Consider the following 10,440-nt stretch of genomic DNA (forward strand, 5'->3'; position numbering starts at 1 on the left):
TATGGCATTGTATTAACATAATCCTTGCTATAGTATCATATTTTTGTACAAATTTACTTTATTTTATTTTATTTTATTTATTTGATTTCAAATTATAGCTAAAATATATATATATATATATATGGCATTGTATTAACATAATCCTTGCTATAGTATCATATTTTTGTACAAATTTACTTTATTTTATTTTATTTTATTTATTTGATTTCAAATTATAGCTAAAATATATATATATATATATATGGCATTGTATTAACATAATCCTTGCTATAGTATCATATTTTTGTACAAATTTACTTTATTTTATTTTATTTTATTTATTTGATTTCAAATTATAGCTAAAATATAACATATTTACATATTTGGGAAATTTTATACACACACATATATACACGTTAAATTAATCGAACAAAATAAGCATCATTAAATTAGTTAAATGAAATCGATTAGGGAGAAATAGATTAATTTATTTATTCGTTTAGGCCAGTCTCTTTAATTAATTCTTAGCTTTGAAAACCCAATTAAAACAAACCCAAAATCCCCAAAACTATCTGTAGAGGGTTATTCTAAAAAATAGACCCAAATTAGAGTGATTTTCAAATTTTAGCCCCAAATAAAATAGCTTTATTAAAATAGCCTTTACTTGTTAAGTCATATTTTTTGAACAAAAATATCCTACTCCAAAATATTCGTTGTTCAATCTCTTTCTTCGTTTTTTTATTTCAAATTCTAGAATCAACCCATGCGATGGCTCTCTAAAGCCTGAGGCTAAGTTGTCCAAACCGTTAAATCTCTTTCTTCCTCTCTTTCTTCCAAATTTCAGAATCGACTTTCAAACATTCACAGAATCGACTTTTGCCGTAAGGGTTCTTCAGGTATGAAATTCATCATCAAAAGTCATTGTGGTAATTTTAGCTTATTGATGTAATGTGGTAATTTTAGCTCGTTATATAATTAGCATATTGATTTGATTTTTGAGGAGGTGAACGTAAGCTGAACTTGGGATATGCTATTGTTTTAGTAACATTTTTACCATTGAGGAATGTCGCCGAACAGGTTGTGGGGAGTTTTTTATTGCGGGTATAATTGTGTTTGAGTAGTTGTGGGGGTTGGTCTTGGAGGGAAAGACCGTTAATATGGGAGTTGACGTTGATCGCAACATGTTTTGGGAAGGCCAAACATATAAGGTCAAGGTGGTACAAGAAATTAGTTTCAAGTATTTCAAACTAGTGGTATAATTAGCATTAGAAGATGATGAGGAATTGTGTCGAACAAGTTGTGGGGACTTTATTATTGTGATTATAATTGTGTTTGAGTAGTTGCGAGGGTTTGGTCTTGGAGGGAAAGACTGTGTTTTCCATCTCGGATGAATCCAACCTATGTTTTAGAGATTAAAGAAGCACTAACTTGTTGATTCTAAGAGAGAGCACCTTAGCTATTAGCTTGTATATCATAGAGCAGCAGGCAATGGGTTTAAACTCTCTAATGGTAGTAGGATTCGGCACTAGAAGAGAACTACAACCACCAAAATATCTGACTAATAAATGCATTTATGAAAGACGAGTAGAGCCAGGGTCGTATATCACAAGGGCCTTCATGAAAAAATTACTCTATATATATAAGGGGAAAAGTATATTTTTATGTATATATAGTAGATATTGAATCCCTTGATTTCTTTCATGTGTTTACCTATTTATATTCAGAACTCCTTTAGTGAAAGTCCGACTTCTCCACTGATGATAGACCACATTCAAGTGCTGGGTAAGTGAAAATGACAATACTTTTAGCTTTAGAAACTGATTGTGATAGAACTTACCTTAAAACCTAAGATTGTAGAGTTTCTATCAGTTCATAAAGTTAATATCATATACTCTAGATAATGACTATAGGATGAGCAGTTTCTAAGGCTGTAATCATTGAAAATGACAAATCAAATAGCTGACCTTTTAACCCTCTAAAGTCCAATGTGTTTAATTTTCTTGTTCAAGATGTGGTGTGAATGTTGACATCAATAATTATTTTCCTAGTTTCCAACATGTGTATCTTGTGAGGTCCCTCTAGTTAGTACAAATGAGTTTTGCAATTAGCTGTTAGATTACTCCACACCACATTTTAAAGACACCAAAAAATGTCTGGCACTTTACTAGATTGAATCCAATCACAACACACACAGAGAGTATTGTTAACTTTGTTTCTACATTTTTATCCATTCAAGATTGTATTTTTATGCTATTTTTTGTCCTAAATTACGATCATATGTACAACCAAAAAATCAGGCTGACTTATGCTCTCTGAAGAGTTAAGTTTCATCATTTTAATTTAGATAGCTTTAAGACTCCATACATCCAGCATTATATTCTTGAGATGTAAGTTGCGCGTGCATGAAACCTTAGGCTAAATTTTTTTTAAAAAAATGTAAGTTTCCAACATTTGATCATTGACTATATCTTCTATTCCAGGCCAATATCTGATATTTCGAGTGATCTTACTATAGAAGTCGGATCAGCCAGTTTTGCTCTTCATAAGGTACAAAAATAAAGTGTGCATTCTTTCTTCCTCTCGTGTAATTTAATCTACCATTTTTCATCATCATTGCAATTCCCAAGTCTATGAAAAATAGAAGTTGTGCAAAGAAATGGATAGTCTAAAGTGCCTTGAAAAAGATTGATGTTTTAGCCGTTATAAGTAGGCTACCGATAGCAATACAACTGTGTTGAGGAGAAAAGAAAAGTCAATAGCCAGATGTAAAAACAGAACTATGGAACTTAAGTTACGTGCTTCGTGTTAAAATTAAGAAAATTGAAAGAAGAATCTCTTGGATACATTTCTAATGTTATTGCTATTGTTTCATTATTTGCAGTTCCCTCTGGTTTTGCAAAGTGGAAGAATTAGAAAGCTGCTACTTGAGACGAAGGATACAAAGGTTTCAAGAATCTATCTTACTAGTCTTCCTGGAGGATCTGATGCATTTGAACTTGCTGCAAAGTTCTGCTATGGAGTGAACGTTAAGATTACCATATCAAATGTGGTGTTACTCAGATGTACAACCAGGTTCATGGAAATGATAGAAGATATCTCCGAGAAAAACCTGGAAATTCGTACTGAGGTATTCTTTAAGGATGTGGTATTTCCAAACATATCCAACTCGATATCTGTTCTTTATCGCTGTGAAACATTACAATCGGTATCTAAAGAAGTCAATCTTGTTAGCCAGTTAATAAACACAATTGTAAACAATGCCTGTAAAGAGCAGCTAACATCTGGTTTTTCAAAGCTAGAGTATAATTTTCCACCCAGACCTGTTCAGTGAGTTGATTTTAAGACACCATCAGGCTGGTGGGGAAAATCTCTCGCGGTGCTAAATTTGGATTTCTTTCAGAGAGTTCTGTAGGCAGTAAAAACAAAAGGTCTTAAACAAGACATTATCAGCAGAATTTTGATAAATTATGCCCAAAATTCTCTCCAGGGCTTGTTTATCAAGGACCTTCATTCGTTAAAAGAAGTTTCTTGGATTTGGCTTTGCAAAAAAGACAAAGGATCATCGTCGAAACAATAGCTGGCTTACTACCAACACAATCCATGAAAAGCGCAGTGCCAATGGCTTTTTAAGTTATTCTCAAGACCAACTGATAAAGTTATTGTTTTAGAGGATATATATCTATATCTATATCTATATCTATATATATATATATAGATAGATAGATAGATAGATAGATGAAGGCTTTTTAAGTGTGTCCACCAAGCTTCTAGTCACATTAGTTATTAAGTGTGTTATGTATCCAAGCTTCTAATCACTTAAGCTTTATACTGTTAAGAAGAAATTTTAACTTTCTAATGTTTGTGTTCAAGAAAAAGTATGGAAAGCAAGATATTTCACAAAACACCAGCAATGTCAAACAATGTACATGAAAAAAACAAATAAACATATGGTTCTCTCAGTAGCAAAAGAACTCAAAAACACCCTTTCCCCTTCCCCAGAGCCTTGGGCAACATATGTTGCACATACATCAACAATTTTATTCAAACAACTATTGGAAAAACATACCTTTCCCCCTCATGTGTTCTTATCCTAGAATCAAGCTTCTAACAGAAAAGAAGTTGGTTCACATCTTGCAGCATTGCCATATTTAGACGTGCTGTACTTTTGGTGCACGCCAGTAAGCTTCCCAACTGCTGTCTTTTGATGGAAAGAAACCATCAAGTTCGAGCATTCCCTGTCGTAGAAAATAAGGCACACAATTACACATCTTTGTCTATTCAATAAAGGGATGTACATTTACAAGTATCTTTAAAAACAAAATATACTTAAAAAATCTTATTCTTGTCGTAGCTGCTATGCTTCTCGCAGGTTGCGCTCCACTCCCTGGACACACCGAGAGTACACTGAGCAGTAAAGACAGTTGCAACAACAAACATTGATGGTGGGAATCTAAGCATTTCATATTCAACTAGACATAGCTCGATCAAGAAGAAAGACACGAGCTCCACCTAATTTAAACAATGACAAAAATTTGTATGAGTAGTGATTCAGATTGTTGCGTTACTTCTTCATGTGACAAAGATGTTTAACCGACCTTCTTATCAGACTGAGAGGCTTTAAGGAGCCATCATATAAACACATAAGTTGTAGGTACTGTCATGTTGAACTGTAAGGCATTAACCATCAACTTCTCCAGTGGATAAGAAAATGATTGAAATCATTTAGCGAGTAAGAACAAAATGGAGATACAAGTCCTGATAATGTAAGATTTTATTCTTTAAACTATCCATTTCAAGCACTTCTTTTTTGGCATAAGCCTTGTCAGAGATCAAAATTAGATCCTCCACTACAGGTACAAAAACCTCTTCATACTTGCAGGCAAGAAGCAAAGTTGTTATTCCAACAAGCTAAAGTTTTTTCCTAATCACTAACTGAACTGCCAGGAATCTATCGATGAGATTCATAGTTAAATACAAGGTCTTCAAACTTGTAGTAAACCTATAAATTGGATTAGACGTTAAATGACACCTAAAATTATCACATTCTTCTTCATAAAACTCAGAAATAACATATAACAACAAACACTATATACCTCAATCAGTCAGTTAATGAGGATGCCTCTCATCCTCTCATTGATATCAAATTATTGTTCCATATAGTTTGGAGGGACACAGCCAGCTATCTTTAATTGAAAATGACATTAAAAGAAAGGGGTAAAAAATACACCTCCATTTCTTTCCAGATTTCTAATTAAAATTAAAACAGTAATCATCCTTGATAGAATAGCATCACAACAGAAATAGCCTAAGTATATCCTTCGTGTGTCTATATATCCTATGTTCTGCACCTATTATTTTACTGACTAAAAATTGCAGTCCATATTAAAATTAGACTAGCTTTTGTGAGTAATTTGGCAATCTATTAAGCTTAATGAGATTCTATCCAAAAGAATTAGATAATTAGTTGAAAAATATGGGACTTCTGCTAACTCTACACACCATAATCCTAATGAGCATGTGCAACAACAATAACAAACCCAGTGTATTCCCACACAGTGGGGTAATGAGCATGTACAAGTTGTAAACAAAAAAAAACTTCTAACAAACAAATAGGGAGAGTGGAGATAACATCTCTACCTAAGCCTTTTTGTAGTAAGCATAGATGTCATCAATGTATTCCACTATAGTGAGTTCGTTCTTTTTATCAGAACTGTCTATGTCTACAACTGACCAATCTTCTACATCTTCCATCTCAATTTCCTCATCCTGAATCAAAGATTTAACACATCAATGGCAATCCACAAGAATTATATTCGTAACCAAGATATATAGATCATATAAGCTTACCATCCTATCAATTTCCTCCATCATTGCTTCAGTATGTTGCACAAATATTGGCACGTCAGAATAACCAGTGGCCTTGTAATCTTCAACATTGATCATAATGCAGTCTTCTGTTTCATTTCTAATTGGTGTCACTGGGATTGGTGGCTTTGTTATTTGTGGGTATACAATGTTAACAACAGCTCAGTTATAAAATAAACCAGGATGGGATAGACACTATACCTCAACTGCTGGTTTATTCTGTTTGTTCGTAATTTGTACAACTTCCTGAAATGTCAGTAACCCCACATACAAATTAAGAATTGCTCTATCTTCAACTCCAACTTTATAAATTCTACGGCTAAACGCCTACTTAGTATTATGCAATCAAGAAATGAGCCAAACCTTGTGATCAGACGATGAATCAGAACATGAGGGATCTTGTTAACAACATTGGCTTTGTTTCTACAATGAAATGAAAATAAAGTTAAAACAGGTAGACAAATCAAGATTAAACTAAAAATCGAATAACCCCCTTTCGCCCCTCTAACTATACACCTGGCTCTACTAGTGAATAGAAAAGTTACAACTTTACACCAAAGTTACAAAGATAGCAGGTAGATATTAGCCAATTCAAATATAGATTAGGATAGCAAGTGATAATACCGTGTCATTCAAAGGTCCACCAAAAGTTGCAAGTGAATAAAACCGCTCCTTCAAATCTACAGCACAAGAGCCAAACACTAAACATTCGGACAACACATCTTTTCCTTTAACGTATATATTTTTGGCACTTAAAATACATGAAAAATGAATACAATTAGAATATATGCGTTACCATAAGTACAAAAATGATAAAATAAAAATCTTAAAGATAGTAAACCTACCATTTCGACGTATTCAATCCACACTCGATGAACGCCCAAAAATCAGTGTTCAAGCTCGACAGATTATCAAATGCTTCAATGTCATAGATGAAAGGATGTTTCTGATAAAAAATGAATTGAGAAGAATCCAAATCAAAATCTACCACATATGGTACCTAATTTCATCAAATTTCCAAAAAATTCTTTCCTTAACAATGACAACTGTATGTCATCCAAAAAGCTCATTATCGTTGTATGATAATGTGAATCCCCTCTCCAACGGGGGTCTTGACTTGAACCAATCATTAGGATCAATAAAGTATTCGACACGATTTGTCTTGCTAGACATGATTACCAAAATCTGCAGAGTTATAAAGATAAAAACAATTATCAAATTAAAAATTAATAAAAAAACGAGAATCAACCTGCAAAATAAAATTTATTGGACAAAAAAGTTGACCCAATGGCTACACAAAACACCCAAAATCCAAATCTAAACAACCTACTGACTGGACAATAGTGAGATTAGTGAGTAGAGAAACCACCTAAAACGCATTTTCATCAAGGTGATGTAGATAAAAAAAATAGAGTTTATAAATTAATCTATGCATTATAGAATGTGATTCATGGAAAAGAAAAGTGGTTTTCAGCTCAAAAATATTGCTAGGTAACAAATACTTCAAATGCATGCAATAAGATTAAGATAAAATGAGAGCAATTACCTAAAGTACATAGAGATGAATGACAAAATCAAAAACCCTAAAGTTAGAATGTAATTACACCAAAGGGAAGAGAGAAATCCGAAGCTCAAGCTTTGAGATGAACTTTTTCTGTAGCTTTATGAAATTTCTCGTCACCTGAGCTTATTACAATGGGTAAAACATGAAAATAAAATTAAAGAAAAATAAAAATTAAAAATAATAAAAATCACAATAATAAATTTAAAGGAAAAAAAAGAGTGAAAAGAAGTAGAATAATAAAAGTAAAGGAAAATTTAAAAAGTAAAAATAATAAAAATAAAATTTGAGAGATAAATGAGTATGGAAAGATTAAAAATATATTTGAGGTGTGGAGGGGTAAAATGGTACTTTTAGTATATTAAAAAGTAAGGAAGGTTATTCTTCAAAGACATTCTTATTTGGGGTCAAATATCTAAAGTTACCCATATTTGGATCTATGGCATGCAATTTCCTGATCTGTAGACACGTAATTTTTGACCCTCCCCTAGTTTTCACCTATTTTTCGATATTAAATATTTATATTTTGTTCAGTATTTATTTTAGCTCTTATTTCATTTTTATAGGTTTTTATTTGAAAATAAATAAATAAAGTTACATTTTCAGATGTTTTATTTTATTTTATTTTTATTTGTAAATAATATGAAAAAATTCAAAAATATATTTCATTTTTTGTAATAGATAGTCCACTAATTTTAGTATTATCTTAATTATATTTATTTTAGATTATTTATAAACTTTTATTGTATTTTCTTAAAATATAAAATTAATATTCTTTTATTTTTATTATTTATTTTAATATATTATTTAAAAATATAATTAAAAATTAATTATAAATCTTATCCTAAACTACTCAACCACCACCTAATTTCTCTCAACCTCCCTCCACTTCCCAACCCCCTACACACTATAATATACACACACGGACACATTTTGGACAGGAGAAAGGGAGAACATTTTGTGAAAGAAACAAATGGAGTGAAAACATATATGCATGCACGAACAAAAGAAGAAATAAAAACAGACAAAGGGAAAAAGAAGGAAAACAGTGAAAAATAAAGAGATCAGAAAGAACAAAGTGGAAAAATCAAGAAAAAACAAAGTTAGAGAAAATTGGAAGAAAGGAAAAGAAACAGACGTAGTAGAAAAGAAAGAAAAAGAGTTAGAGTTTGAGTTTAGGGTCTTGTTCGAGTTTTCGGACGTTGTTCGTACTTTCTTTAATCAGTTCGTCTTTCGGGTTCTTATCCATTTTGTACCATTTTATAAATTTTAAGTTCATTGAAGTATGATTAAAGTTATTCTTATGGATTTTTATATTATTTATTATGTGTAGTTTGTGTCTACGTCTTTATTTATAACTCGTGTATTATTTTTTAAAATTATGTTAATTAGATTGATTTTGAATTTAAAATAAGATAATATCTAACGTTATTGGTGTTTTAATATGTAAAATTGTATTAGTTGACATGCAATTAGTATGTAGTTATGTTATAGACCATAACTTATGATTCATGCATGCATGCAAAAACAAGAAAGTAAAATGAGAAACATAGTATGTTAAGAATATAGGTTGCTTTTTCATGGATTTAGAGTAATGATTTGTAGTTTTTTTTTTTAAAAATGACCAGAGAGTTAAAAACAAAAGAAAGATAAAAATTTTTAGAAATAAGAAAAACAGTAGGCAAAAAAAGCAATAGTATAATAAAAAAAGCAAGGAAAGAGTGAAACAGTTTTTAAGAAAAAAAGAAAGAAAACTTGCACGATTATATATATACTAGATATTGATGATATGTTATTTTTTATCTCAATTTTAATTATTAAAATAATTTATATTTTTAATTATTGTGATTTATAGTATTTTTTCTACCGTTTCAATTTAAATGATGCTGGTATAATTTCGAGAGTAAGTCAAATATTTTATATTTTGTAAATTTCTTAAGTAGTTAACTATGTGATTTACAATGTCTTTTACATTATTTTTCAATAATATATGAATATTCTTCATGTCTCAATTTATGTGGCACAAATCAAATTTCGACAGTGAATCAATTTTTTTTTACATATATACTTTTATATTAAGCTCTTAATTATTGTGATTTATAATACTTTTTATTTCATTTTCAAATAATATATGTTATTTTATGTCTTGCTTTGTCTCATTTCAATTATGTGCACTAATATAATTTCGATAGTCAATTAAATTTTTTATGTCGACACATTATTTTATGTCTCTTTTACCTTTTTTTTTAGTGAAATATTATTAATTTTTCAATGCTTAGACGATCATAATAATTAATTAGTGGTGATATAGTAAAATCATGGTAAAAGCAATGAAGCACACGTCTTAAGTGACTTGTAATAACTAATTAGAAGCGACATAGCAAAATTATTATAAAAAAATACTTGTATAATAATTAATTAACGACAGTACAGTAAAATTACGATTGAAACAATTGAAACAGTCATAAATATCTATTTTATTTTTTCTAATTAAATATTATTAATTTTTTAATATGTAAATGACTTATAATATTTAATTTAGAATATAATAATTAATTAGGGATGGTATGGTAAAATTATGATTGAAGAAGCTGAAGCACACATGTCATAAATGTATATTTAAATTTTTTATTAAATATTATTAATTTTCTAATACATAAATAATTTATAATAATTAATTAGGGGGATATAGTAAAATTATAGTTGAAGTATCTGAAGCAGACATGTCGACCTCCTGCTTGCTTTGCTGAAAAAGTAAAATTACGATTGAAACAGCTGAACCAGTCATAAATGTTTATTTTACCTTTTTCTAATTAAATATTTTTAATTTTGTAATACATAAATAACTTATAATATTTAATTAGGGATACAATAATTAATTAAGGGTGATATAGTAAAATTACAGTGAAGCTCTGAAGGAGACATGTCATAAATGTCTATTTTAAATTTTTTATTAAATATTATTAATTTTTTAATATATAAATAACTTATAATAATTAATTAGGGATGATATAGTAAAATTACAGTTGAAGCAG

At 30.1% G+C, this 10,440-nt stretch overlaps 1 long non-coding RNA gene across 2 annotated transcripts in view; it reads left to right on the forward strand.

Moving 5' to 3' along the window:
• Positions 1-3,296, forward strand: part of LOC124896672 — a 13,434-nt gene extending 10,138 nt beyond the window's left edge. Inside the window, exons 2-3 of one of the 2 annotated variants that reach the window (XR_007053035.1) lie at positions 2,460-2,526; positions 2,861-3,296. This is a non-coding gene — a long non-coding RNA (uncharacterized LOC124896672). Of the gene's footprint in view, positions 1-823; positions 2,527-2,860 lie in introns of both variants that reach the window. The other variant, XR_007053034.1, reaches the window with a different exon arrangement.
• The last annotated feature ends 7,144 nt before the right edge of the window (positions 3,297-10,440 follow it).

Source organism: Capsicum annuum, chromosome 3 (assembly GCF_002878395.1).
Source record: "Capsicum annuum cultivar UCD-10X-F1 chromosome 3, UCD10Xv1.1, whole genome shotgun sequence".
Taxonomy (NCBI): domain Eukaryota; kingdom Viridiplantae; phylum Streptophyta; class Magnoliopsida; order Solanales; family Solanaceae; genus Capsicum; species Capsicum annuum.